Source organism: Ambystoma mexicanum, chromosome 6q (assembly GCF_040938575.1).
Source record: "Ambystoma mexicanum isolate Mex_15411 chromosome 6q, UKY_AmexF1_1, whole genome shotgun sequence".
In the NCBI taxonomy this organism is placed as follows: domain Eukaryota; kingdom Metazoa; phylum Chordata; class Amphibia; order Caudata; family Ambystomatidae; genus Ambystoma; species Ambystoma mexicanum.
This window is the reverse complement of record NC_090937.1, coordinates 1,491,951,773-1,491,976,399: the sequence shown is the minus strand read 5'-3', so window position 1 is coordinate 1,491,976,399 and position 24,627 is coordinate 1,491,951,773.

Genomic DNA, 24,627 nt, shown 5'->3' with positions numbered 1-24,627 from the left:
CATGAGTGGGGGCCTGGTGGGGGATGCCCATGGTGGCTGGGGGGTGGGGGTGGTGGGAGACATGAGTTGGACATGAGTGGGGGCCTGGTGGTGCTGCCCCTGCACTGCTGGGGGTGGGGGTGGTGGGAGACGTGAGTGGGGGCCTGGTGGGGGATGCCCATGGTGGCTGGGGGGTGGGGGTGATAGGGGCCATAAGTGGGGGCCTGGTGGAGGCTGCCCCTGCACTGCTGGGGGGCGGGTGTGGTGGGAGACATGAGTGGGGGCCTGGTGGGGGATGCCCATGGTGGCTGGGGGGTGGGGGTGGTGGGAGACATGAGTGGGGGCCTGTTGGAGGGTGCCCCTGGATGCTGGGGGGTGGTTGGAGACATGAGTTGGACATGAGTGGGGGCCTGGTGGTGCTACCGCTGCACTGCTGGGGGGTGGGGGTGGTGGGAGACATGAGTGGGGGCCTGGTGGGGGCTGCCCATGGTGGCTGGGGCGTGGGGGTGGGTGGGAGACATGAGTGGGGGCCTGGTGGGGGATGCCCATGGTTCCTGGGGGGGTGGGGAGGGTGGGAGACATGATTTGGACATGAGTGGGGGCCTGATGGTGCTGCCCCTGCACTGCTGGGGGGTGGGGGTGGTGGGAGACATGAGTGGGGGCCTGGTGGGGGCTGCCCATGGTGGCTGGGGGGATGGGGGTGGTGGGAGACATGGGTGGTGGCCTGGTGGGGGATGCCTCACACTGCTGGGGGGTTGGGGGGGCTGGGAGACATGAGTTGGACATGTGTGGGGGCCTGGTGGTGCTGCCCCTGCACTGCTGGGGGGTGGGGGTGGTGGGAGACATGAGTGGGGGCCTGGTGGGGGAAGCCCATGGTGGCTGGGGGGTGGGGGTGGTGGGAGACATGGGTGGGGACCTGGTGGAGGCTGCCCCTGGATGCTGGGGGGTGGGGCTGCTGGGTGACATGAACAGGTGTGCAGGGTTGTCCCCTGTGGTGTCGGCTGCCTGCAGGGGCCGTGGAGGGTGTACAGGGAATACCTGGGAGCACACAGCCAAATCGCGTGTAGAATTTCCCGCGTACCCTGAAATACACGTACCCAGCCAAATCGCGTGTGTAAATTCCCGCGCACGTACCCGGCCAAATCGCGTGTGGAACTTCCCGCGCACCCCTGAAATCCACGTACCCTGCCAAATCGCGTGTGAGACTTCCCGCGCACCCCTGAGATCCACGTACCCAGCCAAATCGCGTGTGTAAATTCCCGCGCACGTACCCGGCCAAATCGCGTGTGGAACTTCCCGCGCAACCCTGAATTCCACATAACCTGCCAAATCGCGTGTGAGACTTCCCGCGCACCCCTGAGATCCACGTACCCAGCCAAATCGCGTGTGTAAATTCCCGCGCACGTACCCGGCCAAATCGCATGTGGAACTTTCCGCGCACCCCTGAAATCCACATACCCTGCCAAATCGCGTGTGAGACTTCCCGCGCACCCCTGAGATCCACGTACCCAGCCAAATCGCGTGTGTGAATTCCCATGCACGTACCCGGCCAAATCGCATGTGGAACTTCCCGCGCACCCCTGAAATCCACGTACCCTGCCAAATCGCGTGTGAGACTTCCCGCGCACCCCTGAGATCCACGTACCCAGCCAAGTCGCGTGTGTAAATTCCCACGCACGTACCCGGCCAAATCGCGTGTGAGACTTCCCGCGCACCCCTGAGATCCACGCACCCAGCCAAGTCGCGTGTGAGACTTCCCGCGCACCCCTGAGATCCACGTACCCAGCCAAGTCGCGTGTGTAAATTCCCACGCACGTACCCAGCCAAATCGCGTGTGGAACTTCCCGCGTACCCCTGAAATCCACATACCCTGCCAAATAGCGTGTGAGACTTCCCGCGCACCCCTGAGATCCACGTACCCAGCCAAGTCGTGTGTGGGACTTCCCGCGCACCCCTGAGATCCACGTACCCAGCCAAATCGCGTGTGGGACTTCCCGCGCACCCCTGAGATCCACGTACCCAGCCAAATCGCGTGTGAAAGTTCCCGCGCACCCCGGAATACACGCACACGTTATTTTTCAGTCAGCGGGTGTCTGTGTTTGTGGGTACCCCTTTGCACGTCATTTGTCCTGGAGGGCCACAGTATAGGACATTCATCATGGCTGTATATAGGTGCTATTTGTTGGCGCACCTTTTGGCGCACATTTATTACAGGCTGAGACGCTACCGCCTGCTTTCTTGTGGCGGTCATGTTTGTGCCTGTGCGCTGGTTTGACCGTGCGCTTTTTTGCCCTATTCGATTCCATGAATACGTGTTGTAGGCGAGCATGGGGCGTTCCGCGCACTTGCACCCTGTACTTCCCCCGTGACGCCCACATTTTGGCAAGTTGTTCCCCATTTCGAGTGTTACGCCCCGTGTTCCCCCTACTTTTGTTGTGTGCGCCGAGCTATGTGCGATTTTCGCTGTGGCCTGTGCGATTTTCGCTGTGACCTGGCGCACGCCGTTAGATGGCCTGTGCGCCAACGTGCGCCGCGCACTTTTTCAGCGCACATCCAATGGTTTTCTCGCGCACGGCCTTCCATGAATCAATGTGCGCTGCTTTTCGTGCGATTTTCGCACTTGCACTGCGATTCCACTGCGAATCGCACGTTTTTGGCCACTTGCGCCGCGCTAATTATTCCATGAATCGGCCTATAAATTATGACAGGCCTGCAGTTAGCACGTGATTGCTGGGAGTGCATTTCACTGAGACAGGCTGCTTAAGGGCCTGTCTCGGTGAAATCACTGAAATAATAAAAACAAATTCCATCTCCATTTCGGGGAATGGAAATGCTAATGTAACAGCCACAATTTAAACTGCAACTGTTACACTTGAAAAACAAATTATGCCGGGGTCAAATTTGCTCCTCCCAACGCGCCTGTTCTGAACAAGTTCAGTGGGAAGATCCTCATTTCTGCGTATTTAAAAGGCATCAAGTTTGGGAAGTCACTTTGTTTTCGAGCACATTATGCTTTGGTGTGCTTGTTTCTTTTATGAAGCATATTTTAACCATTTTGGTTATGGAAACTTTCTGTTCGGGACATCTTCTGTTTAATAGAATGGCGGAATGGAAGGAAGATACAAAGATGTTCAGTGAGTGTTGTGATCTTGATGCCCAGCTGTAGGTGGGTGTGTAACCGTTGTCCTCCTAATGTAAATCTGTAGCAGGAAGCACACTCATATAACATGTTTGTTATGTTGAATCACACTATCTACTTCCTCGCCAATATATTCTATTGTGTGGTGCTGTGTGGTGCTGATAATGGCCCAGGTGATGATGGTGGGAATTATGGTGATGGTGTGGGGCCTGGGAGGGGACCTGGGAGGGGAAGGCTGGAAAAGTATTATGCAGTAAAAATGGTAGTGGAGATAAAACATGGAGGAGGGGCATGTAACCTGATTTGTGAGAGGAACTAACTAAATTGCATCAAGGCGCAAACAAAACACACTACAAGGCAAATGAAGCACCAAAGGTAGTGAAGGAGGAAAGGGAGTAGGAGCATCCAGGAGGAGGTTGAGCAGCATGCAGGTAAGAGGGTGGTGGAATAGAGGACGGGCATCCTGGAACACACGGGTCTGGAGGAGGTGGCACTAAGTCCAGTAAGGACTCAACGTAGTCTGGGAAGAATGAAGAATAGCCCTTTTACACCCATTCGTGGGTTTATTTTTAGTTTCCTTATGTGGGGTTTTACACTTAATCCTGAAAGATATTTCAGTGCTCTATTAACAAGGTTAGTCCGTTAGAAGGGGGGGGAGATCCTGGACCAGCCACTTACTGGGTGAAATGGTACTGCTGAGCCACCTGCATCACTAGCATAGGAAAGTGCATGACACTTCCCACTCACACAACCCAAAGACGGGAAGAGGAGGAGGCTGACTGCTTAGAGGACACTATTAGAAGATGTCACCAACATAAGTGAAAGTATTTCCCATTGAATGAGTCATGATCCTACAGCAGTAGAGTCATAACCCCACACAAAAGGCCCAAACATATATCAGGCAGCATCACTAGGTGCAGGTGTGTGGCTACTATGTTCAGTGTCCCAGAGAGCAGGGATCATGATAACATTGCATGGCATCTAAGGACATAACACCTAGTGTGCTGGGCACACTATTAGTGTTCTATTAAGGCAGGATCTTTGGTGTATGTTAGATTGGCTATTGGGTTTCATAATTTTCTAAACCACCCCACTGACCACATTTGGAAATGTTCATATGGAGCTATCAGTCAGGGTAACTGCCACCATGCTTTTTCTTTGTTTTGATGCTGTTTATTTTGTTTTCATTTTCTCTTTGATTTCATTATTTTAAGAAAAAGAAAAAGAAGGCATGTTTTAAAACAATAAATAATCTGACGGATTAACACGCCCAACCCAAATAAACATTGTAATAAATGTTCAATATAGTTTGGTGCCATGTTTTTTGTGTTGAAAGACGCAGCCTCATTACGAGTTCGGCAGTAGCTGTGCTGGTAAAACCAGCAGGCTGCTGCCGTGCCGGTAGGGATTTACCGGCTCCGGATTTGCCGGAATTACAGGGGCATTACAGCCTCAGTGATCCGGTAAATCCGGAGCCGGCATTCTGCAAATCCCCATTCCTGTGGAGTCCGTTAGGACTCCACTGGAATGGGGAAGTGGAAACACTGGCACCATGGTGCCAGTGTTTCTGCATCCGTCTGTGGCCATGTGGCGTTACGCGCACCAGGTCAGACCTGGCGGGCGTAGCACCACACGGCCACAGAACTCGGTACGGTTTTACCTTGTAAGGAGGCTCATTGTCAAAAGCATGTCTCCTACTTCGAATTAGAAAGAGTTCTTATTTGGACAGGATGCTTTCACTCAACAGGGCTTTTTATTTTATTTAGATAGCCAGAACACCATTGCCTGTCTATGGAGAAAGCTTATGTATGGGTGAATACATTTGCAAACATAACAAAGACAAAAAATAATACTTGTGATTATACATTGCACTCCCACAATTCTGATTACCGTTGTGGGAATGCAATGCATACAATTACAGAAGGCACGAAAGAAGGGCTACTATGGTTCACCCATCCACTGGGTATTGAGGTCAAGGTCTCTTTCAAATACCTGCCTCACTGTTGAAACCATTAAAACACTTTCAACTCCTTAACTCCATCAAGAACATGGGCCTTGCACTCTATCTGGGTTCCAAAGCGGTCCTCACAGTAAATGAATTTGTGCATGGAATGCCGGCCAGCTGATGGGCACAACCTTGGCCACATATTCACTGGGTAGCATGTGCATCTCCTCTTTTCCTGAACACACACAGCACACTTATCCTCATGAACCAGGGACAAGGACAGTAGAGCATGATACAGTAAAGGGATAGTCGAGGAGGTGCTATGTTTTAGGATGAAGGAGTTTTATTTATTGTATTTGTTCAAAACACCTGAGGCATGGAGGCGCTTAGATGAGATGTGCGCAAGGAACAGTTAGTCTATTACAGACGCAATGGCGATAAGAGCCGTAGGGTTGTTGTAGAGAGGTAGGAGAACAGGGAGATGTGGTGGAGTATACTGCTATGCAAGTGCATTTTAAGAAAGGTGGTGCGCACAGAGTCATGAATGTCATCAACAACAAGTTCATAGGAGAAGCCACAGGAAGAGCATACAGAGTGAAGAGAAGTGTACTCTGTTCTGACCTTTGGGGACTTTAACAGTAAGGGGGAGAATGGTGATATACAGCTGTCCTAGGTCACCTGTAATTGTCTGGAGGCGAGATGTGAAGCAACCAAAGTGAGGGCTTTGTCCCTGATGCCGAGGAGAGGATAGAGAGGATAAGGCTAGAGACAACAAGGAGGGTGCTGTTGCTCGGACCTGGTATGACCATGGAAAACAGCATCACCTTCATAAGCTGGATTCAACCTGCTGCAGTGGACAAGGGACCAGTATGTCAGCTTTGCTCCTGTTCTTAGCATCGCATCCCAAACATATGGATGTTGATCCCAATAGCAATATCAAGGTGAGGAAGAATAGCCCAGGGGCAATGCATTTGTCTTGGAAGCAAGACAACTCGGCTTCCATCCTAGCATTAGTCACAGGTTGCATGCTAGCAGATGAACTTGGATACCCCTTACAAGGCTGCGCCCCATCCTAGCATTAGTCACAGGTTGCATGCTAGCAGATGAACTTGAATACCACGGACAAGGTTGCGCCCCATCCTAGCATTAGTCACAGGTTGCATGCTAGCGGATAGACTTGGATACCCCGGACAAGGCTGCGCCCCATCCTAGCATTAGTCACAGCTTGCATGCTAGCAGATGCACTTGGATACCCCTGACAAGGCTGCGCCCCATCCTAGCATTAGTCACAGGTTGGATGCTAGCAGATGCACTTGGATAACCCTGAGGGCTAGAGACCACATATGCTTTGTGATGTAAAAGCAAGCGGAAATATCGAGGCTGAGTACCACAAAAGGAAATACACCTAACACAGGCTTATAAAGATTCACAGATCTTTATTCGACTGCACAGTTTACAAATAACAAAATCAGATAGCTATCTGGCCCTCAGTACATCACAGTGAATACCAGCCCTTCTGTGTGAGAAGTGAGAGGTACTGGACATCTGGACATTCGTTCATTTATACAATTTCAGCAACCCCTCTACAAGTTAATAATCCATGGTCTAGAGTTTGTGCCGAGTTCACTTATGGCTTATACGACAATATGCACACGGATTACATTCGGTTTATATACAAACAAGTTACAATGGTGACTCTGTATTCCCAGGTTTAGCAGTAAGCCTTAGCACATGTCCCTTCACAATGCAGTTCAGCCAGTGTCCACGTTCGACATTTATTTTACATTTTTTCGATGTATGTTCGTGGATGAGGCTTATTGGTACAGACAATCCTAGGACCACAAGTCAGGCATGGGACAAGGTCTCTTTACCCAGTCTAAACATTCGTCCCACGGACAGCCTAAATATTAACTAATGTGCAAGGGTCAGGAAGGCTCGGTTACAATTTGTAAACACAATCCACCATTTTAGAACACAGAGTTACATTTGAACAGAAACCAAAATGGCGGATGATCCCAAAATGGCGGCGTAGATCTAAAATCGGAACATTTGAAATGCGGTTTTCTTCGCAGAGCGACTGGGTTTAGGCCAATATATATTAGAAAGGAGGCACAATATGATTTCCCGTTTAACAGTTATACAGTTACCCTAACGGGAGACAGATAGGAAATATGGATCTCCTAGTGCCACACCCCTTCCCCAGCCTTGCTTATCAGATGAGTCACACTAAAAGGTAACCTTTTTGCTTTCCTTGGAAACATCAGAACAGTGATTAATAGAGAAACATTTTTTTTGACAAGCAAGCTGCTTGCAGATCAGCCACTGAGGATGTCTGCAATCACCCTAGTAAAGTGTGGGAAAACTGGCTTTCAGAGAGACAAAATACAAAACAACAATGTTTGATTAAAGCAATTGTAGAGGAGCAGGTGCATGCCTCTGCAGGAAACCCTGCCCCTTACCCCCCACATGTTGGAGACCTGAGATTCTGCTGTGTTTTATACCAGCCGGTGTGCCAATACCACAGCATGTGTTAGAAAAAAGATACCCATTGAGATAACCCTATCGAATGTATCCCCGAAGTGATGACAACCTAAGGGAGGAACTCCCTGAAGGAACACGAAAAATAGCAAGGAAAGGGGCAAGTGATGTCACAAGACACATAAAGTGATGTCCCAAGAGACTGGCTGAAAAGGATGTATGGATCCTACAGAAACTAATGATGAAGTAAAGAATCAAGAGAACCTTTTAAATACGAAGAGGAGGATTACATCTGTAGAGATGCTGAAACGCAAGTAGACTAAGTCATCATAGAAGCTGGCTATACATAATGAATAGAATTTAGACGAAGCCACCATTGTATAGGAACTGAATATCAGTATCATGAATTTAGTATGCCAGGACCCATGAAGAGGAAAGGGAAAACTGTGTTGCTGCAAGAGTAAGCTGAATCGTGGGGCTGCATGGTGAGGTTGTCTGGCCTGGAGTCAAGACCGAAGCAGCAAAGGTCAGCTACCTATGCTGAAAAGGAGCAAACACCCAAAGGATGAATCATCCCTTGTTAAGGTGCAAAGAAAGAACTCCACAAGTGTCAAGTTTTGTTCATTTAGAACATTTAACACCTGTTAAATGGATCAAATTGTGGTTTCCTGTCAAGTGGGCCATGGATGAAAATAGAGTTCGAACTTGGAGTTCCAGAACACGATAACGAGTGCTCACACGCCCATGTATTCTGACGACAAGTATACTTTTGCAAGGCCAAGTACAAAGACAATCATCATGGCAGAAAGCATCGGTGATGAGAGATGCTGGGCTAATTTGGTGGGGAGGTAGTGGCATGCCCCATCTCCCTGCACATGGGCTTATGGGCTGCTAAGTGAACCAGATGTTACAGACATGGCACAAGCATGCCAACCAATTGTAGTGGTCCATATAACGAAGGGCCTGACAGTTTGAAGATCAATGAGAAACTGTGTATCTAATGTTTCTGAATATGTCATGTTTTAGAGGTAGGCATAATTTGTACACCCGAGAGTGGATAGCAATCACAATCCTAGTTCATATGGAATGTGTACTTAGATGTTCCCCTTAAGCCTATCCCGATCCTTAGTAGGATTTACATTATTTGCCACATAGTATGACATCACCTCTGATGTATTTTTGATATAACTATGTTTTGTGAAATGATTGCTGAGAGTGCCTGAGCATAAATCCATTGATGTTCATCGTAAACTCCCTGTTCTAAATAATTGTTAATAAAACAGTACTTTGCCATCTTCCTGAGTTGGTTTGGAATGCAGAAAAAAGTGTGAGCGATATGTTAGTGGAGGTGTAGATGCATATTAGAGAATGGTGGAAAAAATAGGTAATGAGTGAGAAGGAGAGACATTAAATTGGAGAAGCGGAGGAGCAGAGAGAATCGGGAAGAGTGCAGAGCTAAAGAAGGAGGAGGGAAGGAGAGAGATGAGAGAGGAGGTCCAGAAGTGTAGAGAAAGGGTGGAGTGTATCTGGAGAATGGAAGAAATGAGTGTGGAGAGGATGAGAACAAACAAGAAACAGAGTATGGAGGAAGAGACAAAGAGTAGAGTCTTAGGGGGAATTCTCCAGAATGGCTAATTTCCCTTACCTACTGAGTCGCTCAGCAGCTACACTGGATTTCTAGGATTTATTCTTTCACCTGGTAAGATTGTGAGCCTTTTTTCCCACTCTTACATGTGTTTTTGCTGTGTGCAGTGACACAGTGTTGTCTTTTAGACTTCCCAACTCAGTTTCCATTTTTCTGGGACTGACTACTGTCTCCCAGAACACATAAAGATGCCATTAACATCATTAGCCTCTGTAAACCATCTTACATGGAGTACTGGAAAGGGTTAAAACTTTTTCGCTCCCTTTTCATCAGTACTTGGCTGGTGGCAGTGGTAACTACCATATTTTTCCTAGTGTGGTTATCTTAAATAACCTTGGTATTGTTTTAGGCTATCTTGGTAGTATATATATATGTTTTATTACGGTCCCGGCTGGGTTTATTTGCCATTTCTTTTTGTAAAAGTCTTTCTCGTGTTTTGTGCTGCGCGCTAAACCAGGTTTGATTCCTTTGTTCTCCGTCTTTTCGCGGGCTTCTACGCAGATACACAGAAGTCCTCCTTAGGCACCTGTATGTCTGGGGGGGCAGGATGTGAGGGAGGGGTTTAGGACCCCTTGGAGACCCATGTCGCACTCTGAAATGATTGGCTGTGGTGACTGTCCCGGCGCGACAGCCGCGCTGCTGTGTGATTGACAGCCGGCTGTGTGAATGGGGGAAAACTGCATAAAAAGCAGGTCTCTGGGTCTGGAAAGGCAGAGTCACCACTGGAACAAAAGAACCGATGAGGAGCTGACGGTAGAGGACCCTTACCACGACTGAACCGCCCAGTGAAGCCCTGCTGCAAGTCTGAATCCTCGAACTCCAATGACAGAGAAGATCCTCCAGGAATCTTCTTCCCCTGAGCTGGTGGGACCAACCAGTTTGCCCATACTACAAGCCAGGACTCCATACTCTGGTCGAATTCACTGTGCATAGCTACAGTGGGCCAGATAGCCAGGAAGATCGGACTCTGCGTGGGTGTTAAGGAGCGCGCCTTTTATTTGTTGCTTTGCTCTGCTGCAGGTTTCTTCCCTTGGTAGTGCAGGACCCTCCAATCTTCCTACTTTGTGTCAGTCCGACAGGCGCTTCAGGAACCGTGAGCCTGCAGAAAACTACCAGGAACATATGCCTCAGCTACAGCTTCTTCTCCATTTAAAGGTACTGTGCAAATCCGGTTGTGCGTTTCGTTCAGCCACGACAAAGGTTTGTGAAACCTTTCGCCAAATCGAGGGCTTGTCTTTCTCTAATCTTTAAATTAACTTTTCTGCCGACCAACTTCGTCTGGATCTCTTGGCACAGACTTAAGCGCAAACTACCCTGAACTTTATTAGCCTCTGTAAACCATCTTACATGGAGTACTGGAAAGGGTTAAAACTTTTTCGCTCCCTTTTCATCAGGACTTGGCTGGTGGCAGTGGTAACTACCATATTTTTCCTAGTGTGGTTATCTTAAATAACCTTGGTATTGTTTTAGGCTATCTTGGTAGTATATATATATATGTTTTGTTATGGTCCCGGCTGGGTTTATTTGCCATTTCTTTTTGTAAAAGTCTTTCTTGTGTTTTGCTCTGCGCGCTAAACCAGGTTTGATTCCTTTGTTCGCCGTCTTTTCGCGGGCTTCTACGCAGATACACAGAAGCCCTCCTTAGGCACCTGTATGTCTGGGGGGGCAGGATGTCAGGGAGGGGTTTAGGACCCCTTGGAGACCCATGTCGCACTCTGAAATGATTGGCTGTGGTGACTGTCCCGGCGCGGCAGCCGCGCTGCTGTGTGAATGGGGGAAAACTGCATAAAAAGCAGGTCTCTGGGTCTGGAAAGGCAGAGTCACCACTGGAACAAAAGAACCGACGAGGAGCTGACGGTAGAGGACCCTTACCACGACTGAACCGCCCAGTGAAGCCCTGCTGCAGGTCTGAATCCTCAAACTCCAATGACAGAGAAGATCCTCCAGGAATCTTCTTCCCCTGAGCTGGTGGGACCAACCAGTTTGCCCAAACTGCAAGCCAGGACTCCATACTCTGGTCGAATTCACTGTGCATAGCTACAGTGGGCCAGATAGCCAGGAAGGTCGGACTCTGCTTGGGTGTTAAGGAGCGCGCCTTTTATTTGTTGCTTTGCTCTGCTGCAGGTTTCTTCCCTTGGTAGTGCAGGACCCTCCAGTCTTCCTACTTTGTGTCAGTCCGACAGGCGCTTCAGGAATCGTGAGCCTGCAGAAAACTACCAGGAACATATGCCTCAGCTACAGCTTCTTCTCCATTTAAAGGTACTGTGCAAATCCGGTTGTGCGTTTCGTTCAGCCACGACAAAGGTTTGTGAAACCTTTTGCCAAATCGAGGGCTTGTCTTTCTCTACTCTTTAAATTAACTTTTCTGCCGACCAACTTCGTCCGGATCTCTTGGCAAAGACTTAAGCGCAAACTACCCTGAACTGTATGATCTTGAGCAAACGACTTTTGTCCTATTGACTTTGGCCCTAAGCCTATTTGATTTGATTCCATCACTGTAGATCCTCTTTCTAGATAACCCTGCTTACTTGCCTGTTGGTGCTGCTCAATTTCTGCCTAACTTTGTCTTTCTCTCCCTTTTTAAAATTACTAGAGTGCCATTTCGCTCCCACTTCATTTTGTGAGCTTAACTTGCCTGGAAACTATTGGGAGTGTTGTGGTGTATTGGTAACGTGAATTTCTCAGCTGCTTTACTTTAGTGAAATGTTATACAACTGATGTGTAAATAAATATATATTCTTTTACTCAGAAACCTTGAGTCAGTGTTTGTTACAATCATAGTAATTGCTGTCCTTTGTGTAAATATTTGATACTGCTCTCTTACTCTTGAGATAAGTCTGGCTGCTCAGCCATCGCTACCACTTTTACTGTGTAGCACAGACTTGTACCAAAGGTGAATTTGTACTGTCACTTGTAGTCTTAATTGTGGGTGGTGCTCCCAAAGGGTACTGCATATAATTCTGCCTAACATAGAGAATGTGGCGAGGAGGAGAGAAGTGAGAGAGGATATATAAAGTAAAAGGGAGCATAAGAGGAGACAGAGAAGGCAATATCAAATAATGGATGATGTGAAAAGGAAAAGAATAGAAGTAGAATGGTTGGAGCAGGAAAAGGAGATAGGGCAAATGTGTTGGAGAGACAAAGAGGACAAGAGAACAGGTAAGATGTGAATGAGAGAAGCATGGAGGGAACAGAAAGGAATACATAAAGGGATATGAGTGAACAAAGACAGGGTGAAGAAGGCAAGTGCCCTATATGAAAGATAGACCATTGAAAACTGTTTTTAAGAAGTATTGCACAGTAGTAGAGAAGCCACAGTCTTTGTCAACAAAGACTGTGAAGTTATCCTTGAGTTTGCTCATTACCCCTCAGAAAGGGAAGCCTTAATACCACTGTGGTTCTACCAGACGCCTATGGTTGTCACCAAAGACTGTGAAGCTATCACACAGATGAGTATGCTCTTTACCTCCCAGACAAGGAAGCCTTAATAGCATGGGGGATCTACCAACATTGCAATATCTACAGCCATCTACAGCCATCTTTAAGATGTTTTATTCCACCATAGAGGCAGTCCTGATCAAGGGAAGAAAGTTCAGCACTGAGGTCTAGTGACCTAAAGAAAATCTGTTAGAGTTATAGAAACCTATCCTCTATCCTCTTGGACCAAGTCAAAACCTAATCCCAGAAAGGTAAACATAGGTGTGGTGAGTCAATGTTTGATCCTTCAGATGTCAAAGCCCCCTTCCCTGTGGCCATGCAACCTTTTATTTGAGCTTCTGACCTGTGGGAGACAAGCAACCACCAGGTGGACAAACCCACCCAAGGGGCAGTGTAACAAAAGTACTTGTGTGCTGCCTTCACTGTAGCAATGCAGCAACACCCCATTTGATGTGCGAGTGGTAAAATGTGCCTGGCCCTTCCTTATCACCAAAACTATGAGCATCATATTTACCTGAAGATTCCAATGGTTTTTCATTTGTATCAATGTTGTTACTATAATAAATACATTAACATGCTTATGTCAAACCTTTTCCAACTCTATGTGTGAGGATGTTTTCAATCATGCTGTTCCAATTCAGTCCTCTCCTGCATACAGGCAAGTGGAATGTTGAGCCAGACACATGATTGTCAAGTAACCTTTGTCACAGCCTGGCTACCAATACCTGGCAAACAATTTTCCCCAGCATTCCCCTTACTCTTTCGCCCCTTCACTCAAAGAGTAGAATTGTAATAATGAATACAATTAATGTGTTTTTTCTAGTTATTTTGCAATGTGTGAGCTTTTATTCAATAAAACTGTCCTGTTTCAGATTCCTCCTCTACCCTGACAGGCGTTGTGCTGCCTCATATGCCCAGTCTTCCTTTCTCTGTTTATACGGCCTGATTGCTAACTACCTGCCAACAAATGCTGCAGACCATTGAAGGCACACCCCTAAATGCTCACACCAGAAACAATACAACCCACTTGTGAGACAAGAGATTCTTGCAAGGTTAATACATTGTAAAAAAAACAAAAAATAGATGTGCATGCAAAGAACTCTGCTGCTCAGGAACGTTCTGAGCAAAAAAAGGGAAAGCAAGAGCTTAGAAATGTGCGCAGCATCATCGGTATACAGTAAAAAACCATATGGGTGGTTGGTGCGACCCTGTGCATGGTCAGCCTACTCCATAGGGAATTCCAGGCCATTGGTTCCAGACCCGTCTTCTGTCTTACTTCACATGGGGTCAGCTGGACTCATTGTCTCCAAGAACAAACGGTCGAAGGGGCTGAACCCATAGGCCCTTTAACGATATAGCGCTATATGGGATGGATGGGGATGCAAAACTTACTTTTATACCAATAATGAGACTGACTCAGGAAGTTGGCAAACCTTAGCTGTTTTATTTTCTTGGGAGGATAGCACAGGGGCAACGTGCTCGCCTTGGACGACTACACGGAGCAACAGAGGTTCGATCCCCGAGTCCGTGCTTAAAAACCTGTGGGTATTCAGCATGTTATAAATAACCTATCCTCTTATATCATATCATATCATATTAACAATTATCTAAAACAGGGAGTACAACGGACATCAACGGACGTCTCACAGTATTTCTCTCAACGTGTTACATGAAAAAACACAGTTATATAGTAAAAACCCATCATCACTGATGTCACACTACGTGGTAAAATAAGAAAACCTAGGTTGGATTGTGGTTGATCTACGGGGAACATCTAGGTATACTTTCTATGGTTAATAGGATTATGACTGGGTCTTCCTAGTCAGGTGGGCAACTATGCCCAACCCTAATGCAAGTAATCTTCAGTGTCATAAAATACACCACATTTCATTGGCTCTTTGCTATACAGCCCTCTATGATTGATTGGCATGCTTGTACCCTGCTAGAATATTCCACTTGTTAGCAGCACACAAGCTGGTAACCCAGGTGCTTGTGGGTGGACTTAACCATGCCTTCCCACCCAATTAGCCCATCATCCAGCATCACTCATGCTGTCTGCCATTCAAATTATCTTTGAACTTGCCCTTGCAAAGTATCAGTGCGCCTGAGAATAGAAGGGAGTTTGAGCACGGCCTTATCTCCAGATGTAGCTTGCCCTAAGCCTATTATCATCTACCACATGTAACAGGAGACCGTGTTTTTTAGCTCCTTCTTCGTCTTTAACACTATTAAATGAATACAACTCATAGGGCCTCATTACGACCCAGGCGCTAATGGGTTAACAGCGCCGTAAAAGGCTGCGGCACCGTTAACCTATTAGCGCCTAATTATGAGGTCCCTTTGTGGGACCCGACCTTAACGACTGGTTTAACCAGCCGTTAAAGTAGGGATCTGCAAAGGGACCTTGGTGCTAATTACGGTGCCGCAATTTGCGGCACCGTACTTAGCTCCTTCCCGATTCCCATTGAGCCCTATGGGGCAAAAAGGGGAATGGGGAAGGGCCATGGAGGAAGGGGGAATTACCGCCCCGCCAACCTTGTAATGGGGTGGTAATTCCCCCTTTCTCCATGGCGGAGTCGGTAACTTACCGGCATGGACCATAGTGCTAATAGCACCATGGTCTTCCGCCAGGGTCGTAATGAGGCCCATAGTGTTTTTCCATTGCACTTCAACAGGAGCTTGCCTCACTTCTCACGTTCATTGTATCTTCTTGAATAGATAACCAGTTTCCTGGCTGCCCCAACCGTTGACACTGGGCCAGACAATAATTCTCAAATCTTCCTTCATCGTCAGCTGTCTTTCTCTACTGCGCCACACTTTCATCCTTTTTGCAACTGAGGTCGTAGTTTGCTAAAATGCGACGTGGAACATCCAGATTCTATAAACATATATATAATGGCAGGACCGCCGGCAGTTTATTCATTACATATAGCCACCCTTCATGGTTACTTAGTCTACTTGTGTTTCAGCATCTGTACGTTTATAAAAAGCGTGCTCTTCACACGTGCAATCTTCATTCCACACATGAAATGTTACTCGATTCTTTACTTCGCTGTCAACTTTTATAAGGTTTATTCACCTTCTTCCTTGGCTTCTCTTCTTGGTGAGTCATCTCTGCTTCATGTGAGGTCACTTGTCTCTTGCCTTCACCGCTTCACACTTCTTCAGGAACCTCCTTTAAGAGACTGTCATTTATCTGTGGGTACATTATATAGGGCTTTCTCAATGGATACCTTGTTTTGAGGATTCTTCACGGTATAGGAACCATTATCAGTGTCGTGCATGTCGCAACTTCTAGCTTCCAACAAAAAGGCAAAATAGGGGCGAGACTTCTGGTAGAGGCATTTGGCTCCTCCTCTACAGGGCAATTAAATGTATTAATCTAACAGTGCTATCTTTGCTAAACAGGGCACCTGGAATGATCATGGACTAGTAGAGGGGGAGGCCCAAGGTCAATGAGACCTGCACACATTTCACTCATCCTAATTGTGTTGTCTGGCATCAAAGGCTTCCACCCCTTGCTTTTGGACTATAATGTATCCCTCCCCACACCTTGCATTACAAATCATGCAATGTTTAAGTACAGGTAAAAAAGAACAGGTCAGGAGCGCACTCTAGTTCCCAGTCATTTTAATCCTTAAACAGTAATAACAGGGTTTGATCCCAGCAATGTTAAAAAATAACAGGGTTAAATCCCAAATGTGAGTGGTAACAGGGTTGGATCCCACACAATGTTCAAAAAATATACCAGGGTTAGATCCCAACTGCCAGTTCAAATGCACATAGTTCTGCTCCGCCAAGTACTTTACAGTCTCCAACTCTCTTCAGGGAAGTGAAGGGAAGCGCCCCCAATTCAGCACGATCCTCCCCGCAATGAGAGACAATAAGGGACTCTCCCGTAGTGGGAATAAGGCCAAAACAGAGTGCGGGTGAGCGTAAGTGGGAGTTTATCCAAAAATAAGGCATGCAAAGAACTCTGCAACCTACGAGAGCGCTCTGTCTGACAATAGCAAAGACAGGCGTATTTCTAATACAAAAAACGTCATCAACACCTAAACACTATAGGGGGCACAAGTCAATTGGGATTGGGTGGCGTCGACTAACTATAGGTGTTGCTGCAGCGGGGTTGGTCTTGGCGTGACGACGTCACTGGTCAGCCTCGTGGGTTGGGTTGGGCCTGGCAGGCCGGCTTGAGGTCATCCGTGCGGTGTTGATGTGCTGGGGCAGCCTGTGACAATGACGAATACCTTTCCTGTCTCATTTGCCCTAGGCCATGCACACTGCAGTTATTCAGAAAACGACATTTAAGTTCATTAATAAATCGCTTCAGCAGCTTATCTTATAAAATAAACACAACACATGAGGAATGCACCTCGTGAGAGGTCTGGTGGTTGTCGGTTGGGGTGAGATTTACCTGTGTCCTATTGACCGGTATTTTAGGTCGCGGGACGGGGCTCTGGGGCCTGGGCCGAATGATACATGTCTGTCTGCTGCGTTAGAAGTTATTATATAGATGGGTCTCTGTGTCTTGTCCCAATGATGGGGGTCGTCCTTGCGCGGGGTCAGGATTCTTGGGGGGTTCGTGGGATTTATGAGAGGGTGCTGGTAGATCAGTGGGTTCAACCGTGGGTTTATTACCGTGCTGTAAATAACACAGGTGGCGAGCTGTGGCCTTGGTTGCGGCGCCGGGGCCTCTGACTCTCTGAAGTAACGCCAGCTTGGTTGGGGGAGGTGAGGGAGCGCGGCACAAGTCTTAGCTTTTTTATCTGGCAGGCTTGGTGGGGTGGGAGAGGGAATGGCCTTGCATATATCCACAAAGGTATTTTCCTCATGCGTTGCTGATCAGTGAATGCAGAAGTTTTATACTGTTCTGCCTTATTTTGACGTTATTTAGACACACATATATATTTCAATTTCGTTACACATTTCTTTAATACAGTCGGTTCCGGTACCTTTTCATTACCTAACATTATATTCACTACATTGTGTGCGTATTGTATGTACATTAAACATTATACGAGGGATATCTAGGTTATGGCCTACAGAGATTGATGCTCGCCACTTTGGGTGATTCAGAAAACATATATGAGTTCAAATTTCTACATACTATTGAAAAACACTTTTACAGATAGAGGTTACACGTTTGGTCAACATCTTTCTCCATGGTTATAGCAGCATTAGTCCAGACCTGGAGGGATATCATATAACGTTACATTTTCATAGTTTATTCACATTTTAAACAGAGGTAGTTCATTAATACCAATACTTGAATTGTTTTCTACCTTCTTCAGATAGTGATGCTTCAGCTTTTTTTTCCGTTACCCCGGCCTTGCGGTCTGGGTCATACGGGGTGCACTATTACATTGTTACTAATATAATGTTGCCATGTTGGCATCTCGGGTTTAGCTCATATCCGACTTTCTCATGGGAACGCGCTCGCAGCGGATCTGCCAGGGCTGCTGAGGCGGCAGAGATGCATGAAAGGCCCTCCAAAGGTGGGGGCCTCGTTACAGTGTGCTGAACTCACACCATGTTTGCTATGCAAGATGGCGTCTAGGCCTAACTTGGTAAATGCAAGGACAGGGTACGTGTGGGCAATGTCGTCGGCGGGTGAATCCTCCTCCACCTGGGCCCGGGTGGCATGAGGGGGCGCCCACCGAGTCATGGTCCTCACCTGGGGAGGAAGCTGTAGGTGAGGAGGGCCTCGTGGCCATTGCTCCCCTACATTTCCCCCTTTCGTTACTAAAGTAACGAATTCTTTAGCTCTTCCAATCTTCTACATTCTTGTTCCTCTATCACTGCGTCATCCCATGCAGGGGTTCCTTTTATAGGCATCCATGCTCTGCACACCCCCCTTAAACTCTCACCTCTCCTAGCATACTCGTCTGGTGTACATGTTAAATATATACAGTCGCCAGTTTCTTCCAGATCTACCCAGACCTCCTCATACCATTCCAGTTCTACGTCTCGTGGTTCTTTGATAGTGGTGTGCCATAGTTTATCTACTATGTACTTATCACGGCACATAGGCACTAACTGGTACCTGGGGGTGTTATCTGCTCCTGTCTGCACATGTACTTCTTGTGTTGCTTTAATTGTACCACCGGAGTTGCCCATTGTCACCATCATCATTGCACCGTTAGGAACTGCGTTAGCACAACATCGGAGGCCCACCTGGCACAGGCAGAACAGTACAAGGATGATCACCACTATTGGTATCAGGAAACTTCATTGTCACTCCAAGCCATGAGGGAACCCAAGAGAAGATATTGTCGAACCACGAGCTGTCCTCAGCTCCACCTTCCATTTTCATCTTCTCGCCCAGGTTATGTACTGCTTCAATAACGTGGGACAGGGACCCATTTTCTGCGTCTTCGGAAGGTACGAACGTGCAGCACGCACTTCCTATTTTTCGGCAAACACCTCCATCGATTGCTGTTAACAGGTCTAGAACATACCTGTTCTGCATGGTCATTAGTCGCAGAGCTCGTAGTTCCACCTTTATTATGTTGAACCCTTCTTCAGTGTCATTGGCCAACTGGATCAGTTCCCACCGTGTGATCTGGAGCCATTTTGCATTTGCTCGTGCTTGGACACTTGATACCAGCGAGGCAAAGAATGTTTCCACGGAGCTGAACAGGCGATACCTGTCTGGGATCTGTGCCAATAAATCAGATGATGCTTGCGATATGTAGTTCGAGGCTCGCTTGTTCCTTGAGAGCTCTTCTCCTTTCCCTCCGGAGGACAGGACATAAAGGTGCGCTTGTGTAGTTGGAGAAGCTACATCCTGGTTCAAGCCTCCTTTCATCATGTTACTTCTGTCAATGTGGCTTTCTGGAATCACCATTAGTGTTGAATGCAAAGTGGCCATTGAGCAGCTACCACTCCATGATTGGGGAAGGTGCAAGTACGCCTTGTTTCCGCATACCCAGTATGTGTCCATTAGTGCTGCTGTTCCTCTTTTCATATCTGGGATGGTGAGAGTTTTGTTACAGTTCTTGTTCGTTCCCATTGCCATTTTTCCTTCTCCCTTGAAACATAGTTCGTTTTGTATTTCACTTTGTAGCTTGAAGGGTTTCTCCATCGCTGTTACCCATGTTAGTTTAGGGATGTGTTCTTTCCATATTGGCAAGCACGTTCTTTCCATCCACCGCAACTTGTCCGGTTGGACACCTTTCAGTGCTTCTGCCTTGCACAGCACTTCTTCGTCTTTCCATTTGTTTTCGGAAAACAGTGTCCCTTGTATTGCAAAGAAAGGTTCTTTAAGACAGATCACTCCAGACGCTTGTGAATAGCACGTTTTGTTGTTCTGTAGCATTCTGAAAGAGACATCGTGTGCTTGAAAAGTGTTCTTTATTCTACACAGCGTGAGATGAAGGAGACATTGGGCATCCACAATGGGCAATTCTCGTGGCAACAATACTTTAGGTGTGCCTGATGCATGGGGGATAAGCGAGCAGACATAGCAGCTCTCATTGGTTGTCTGTTTGGCTGTTGTGCTCATATCTGCATACCATTTATTTGCTTGGTGAGGGTGTCGTGGGTCTTCCATTTTGTCTAACCCTAGCCCATAATACTCATCATACCCCTGTCCACCAGTCTCTCTTCTCCGCCTACTTTTCTCCCTTCTTCTGTACCTTTTCGTTATAGTAGGTGAAGAACCAGGCCCCCCTTCCTCCTTCCCACCCCCCTTTTCTAATTCTTCATATAGGGACTTGTGTTCTGTCATCATAATCACTTTTCCATCCTCCTTAATAAACAAGAGATCGTTGTTTGAAATTGGGGCGGGAGGGATCATGCGGTTGTTGTATGTTCCAGGTTGGGACATTGTGTCATTATTTACATTTTTGGTTCTTGATTGTGACAGGACAGCAGTGGGTGGTGTAGTATAGTATCCCCACACAAAGTGTGATCCATCCCAGATCAAAAAATCACCTTCTTTGATACCTACAGTCGGAATTGTTTTCGTTCCAGGGGCAAGGGTGGTGTTGTTCCCCCCCCCCCCCTCGTTCATCTCGGTAGAGATGAACGCTATAACCCAGTGTAATACCAGACAAAACATTGAGATGAAGAACACGATAGCACACATTGATAAACCACATTCAAATGAATATGTTAATCTAGCCACTAACATTTCTCTAAATCTAACATATCTATTAGTTGCAGGCTGCCCATTCGATGCCATGATAAATCCTGTTTGAGACACAAGAGTTCATTAAATACAAACATGTAAACATTTCCACGTTGTAACGTTTCGGTGATAAAATATAGGGTTGGGTGAGGGAGGGGGTGTGTTGACAGACAAGGTAGCCTTTCAATCATCATTATTCGTACCTTACTTTATATATATATATATATAAATAATAAAAAACATGACAGTTTAAAAACAACAATAATAAAAAAAAACATCTTAAAGAGCACAGGAGAGAAAAAAAAAGAACCCCACGCAAAACTTTTAAAAGTTGTAATAAAAAGAAAATTTTCATATACATATGTACATGTTTTAGTCCAGGACGTTTGTTGCGCGCTAATTGTGTTCACTGTTCATCTCATAATGCACACAAAATTCCAATCATTCATTCTGCACAACTTCATCGTCCGCTGTTGCCTGTGCCTCGTCCTGCACCTCACTCTCCGCAGCGCTGTAAGCTTTACGTACGTCTGTCAAATGCACCCAATATCGCAGGCCCTTCACCTTTACTGCTGTGGGCGTGCAAAACACTACCTCATAGGGGCCATGGAAACGTGGTGCGTTCCACCTCCGCACAAAACTTCTGACATATATAAGGTCACCAGGCATTAGCTGTAGTGGTTTTTCAGGCAACCTGTTTGGTTCAGTCGCGTTCCCCTCCTCTCTTGTCGAGGGGGGGGCTAGTTGCTTTGCAATTACGCGCGCTGCCCGTGTCAGTTTTCGCAGATATTCTGTGAACTCCTCCCCCAATATAGCTGCGCTTCTGTGTGCATCAGAACGCTCACGGAGAGGCGAATGCGCTGTGTGCATTCTTCTTCCCGTGACGATCTCGTGCGGGGACAAATGGTGGTCCTTACTTGGCTGGTTTCGTAGTTCAAACAAGGCCAAAGGCAGGCAGTACATCCAAGTCTTTTTAAGGGAAAAACAAAGTTTTGATAATCTGCTTTTTAACAGGCCATTTATCTTTTCCACGACGCCATTACTTTGAGGATGATAAATCGAACATAATTTGTGTTTTATTCCCAATAATGTAGTCACTTCTTTAAATAATTCATTAACAAAATGCGTCCCGTTATCTGAGCGAATAACGTCGCAAATTCCCCAGCGCGGAAACACTTCCCGCACTAGGAACTTCGCGGCGCCCTTCGCGTCAGGGCGGGCACATGGACCTGCCTCCACCCACCTCGAAAATGGACATACAACCACAATCATGTATCGAGCCCCGTTACACCTTTCTCCCATGTCTACATAATCAATGTGGAGCTCTTTGAATGGGCCACTTGGTTTTTGTATCGTACCCCTTAGTGTACGCAATGTCATACCTGAGTTGTAAATTTGACATGTCGTGCATTCTAGAGCTAACCTTGTGACGTGTTCCTGGAGGCAAGGTGCAAACCAATCTTCTTGTATCTCTGCCATTATGTGTTTCTTTGTGTTGTGTGCGGGAAAGTGTAGTTGTTGAAATGCTATCTCTAACAGCGTAATTGGCATTACCACTTTTCCTGAACTCTCTTGTCGCCACAATAAATCAGTCGGTGATTTGCTGCATCCTCTCTTAGTCCACAGCAATTTTTCCTCTGCGCTAGCTCCCTCTTGCAGCTCTATTATCTCCTGTGTGGACATCATGTTGTATCCTGTGGGGACCTCTTGGCTTGCTGTGTGGTGCAACATGTACTCTCCTATTTCACCTTTTTGTAAATATGAAGCTGCTTTGGCAGCGGCGTCTGCTGCCGCGTTCCCCAAAGATATAAAATCTGTATTTGTGGTATGAGCTTGACATTTTACGATGGCCACTGCCGTGGGGTCTTGCAGGGCCTCAATCAGTTCTTTCAATAATTCTGCATGCTGGACTGGCGTTCCGTCTGCTCGCCGAAACCCTCTCCGCCCCCACCGGGCCAACCCACCGTGAACTGTTGTTGTCATGTATGCTGAGTCTGTATATATGGTCACTGCGCACCCCTTGGCGGCATGCAATGCTTCTATTAGCGCTATTAGTTCTGCTGCTTGCGCTGAATAGTGTGATGGGAGGCGGTGTTGTACTAGTATCTCATATTCATCTTCCTCTAATCGTACCACTGCCATACCCACATGCTTTTCTCCTGTCTCCATGTCTATTGATGCTGACCCGTCCACAAAATACACCTCACCCTCGGTCAGGGCATTTTCAAAAATCACTTGATCCTTACTTTCGTCACCTGTGTACGTGGCGCAGTTGTGGTTTTGCATGTCCTCTACGGTGCATGCCTCTGTGATGAATGTGGCTGGGTTCACTGTTTTACATCTTACTATATGGATGTTAGCGCTGGACAGTATTATCTCATATGCTGTGGCGCGTTGTGTTGTCAATGTGCTCTTTGTTCGCTCTAATATTGCAAAAAGTGAGTGTTCCACAAACAGTGTCACCGGGCAGCCCATCACTATCGTGGCACTTTTTTCAATTGCGAACGCGGCTGCAGCTAGGGATTGCTCGCACGCGAAATGACCTTGCATTACTGCGTCTAGGGTGCCGCTATAGTAAGCAAGTGGTTTGTGCCCTAAAGATGTTTTCTGTGTCAGTACTGCTGTCATCAGTGTTCCTTTGCAGTGTGAAAATAAAAAGAATTCGCGCCCATAATCTGGATTTGCTAGTACTGGAGCGCTTGATATCAGCTCTTTTAATGAGTTAAATGCTGTGTTCATCTCCTCTGTCCATTCTATGTGTTTGTGTTCTTGTTGTGCTTCTTTCAGTGCCTGTAACAAGGGCCTTGTGTACGCCGCATAGTCCAATATCCATGCTCGGCAATAGTTACACATACCCAGAAATTTCTGCATCTCTTTTACTGTTTTGGGCTCCCCAATTGTTCTAATCGCCTGTGCCCTGTCTGGTATAATTCGCTTGCCATCCTTTGATATCAGCTGACCCAAGTATAGGACCTCTGTCAGACAGTATTGTAACTTCCCCTTGTCCACCTTGTACCCTTTATTGGCCAATAATGTCAAGAGTGTTATCGAGTCCTGTCTGCACTCTTCCTCAGCCTGTGCACAAACCAATAAATCATCAACGTACTGAATCACTGTGCTTTCTACAGACAAATTCCCCAGATCTTCATGTAGTACCCTGTTAAATATGCTTGGGCTCTCGCAATATCCTTGTGGTAGTCTGCAGTGTTCGAACCTCCTTCCTCCTAATGTAAATGCTGTCAAGTACCTGCTCTCTTCTGCTAAGGGGATCGAAAAAAATGCATTTTTTAAGTCAATTACTGTGAAGTGTGATGCTACTTTTGGAATGTTGCACAGTATTGTCGCCGGGTTCGGGACTAAAGGGAACTCCTTCATTACCACATCGTTCAGTGGGCGTAAATCTTGTATCATCCTCCATGAACCCCCCTTCGCTTTTTTGATTGGGTAAATGCATGTGTTGCATGGGGAGTTTGAGGGCACTATTATACCCTGTGCTAGCAGTGCTTCTATTGTCTCTCTGATCCCTTCTTCTGCTTCTCGCGACAGTGGATATTGTTTCACCCGGGGTAGTATTGCTCCCTGTTTTAATTTTATCACCACAGGCTGAACTTCATGCAGCAACCCTACATCGTGGGGGCCATTAGTCCATAAGTTAGTGGGTACTGAACTCATGTCTTCATCAAAAAATGTGTGCGGTGCTCCTACTACCGCCATTAGTTCAACCTTAGTTTGTCTGGCTGTAACTACAATGTCGCAGGGCATTGCCAGTTCCATCACTATTTCACCATCTCCCTCAGTGTCAGAAAATAGCTCCTCGTCCGAGAGCTCTCTCAGCGGGATATTTGCATTTGTACACAATACTGTCCGCCACT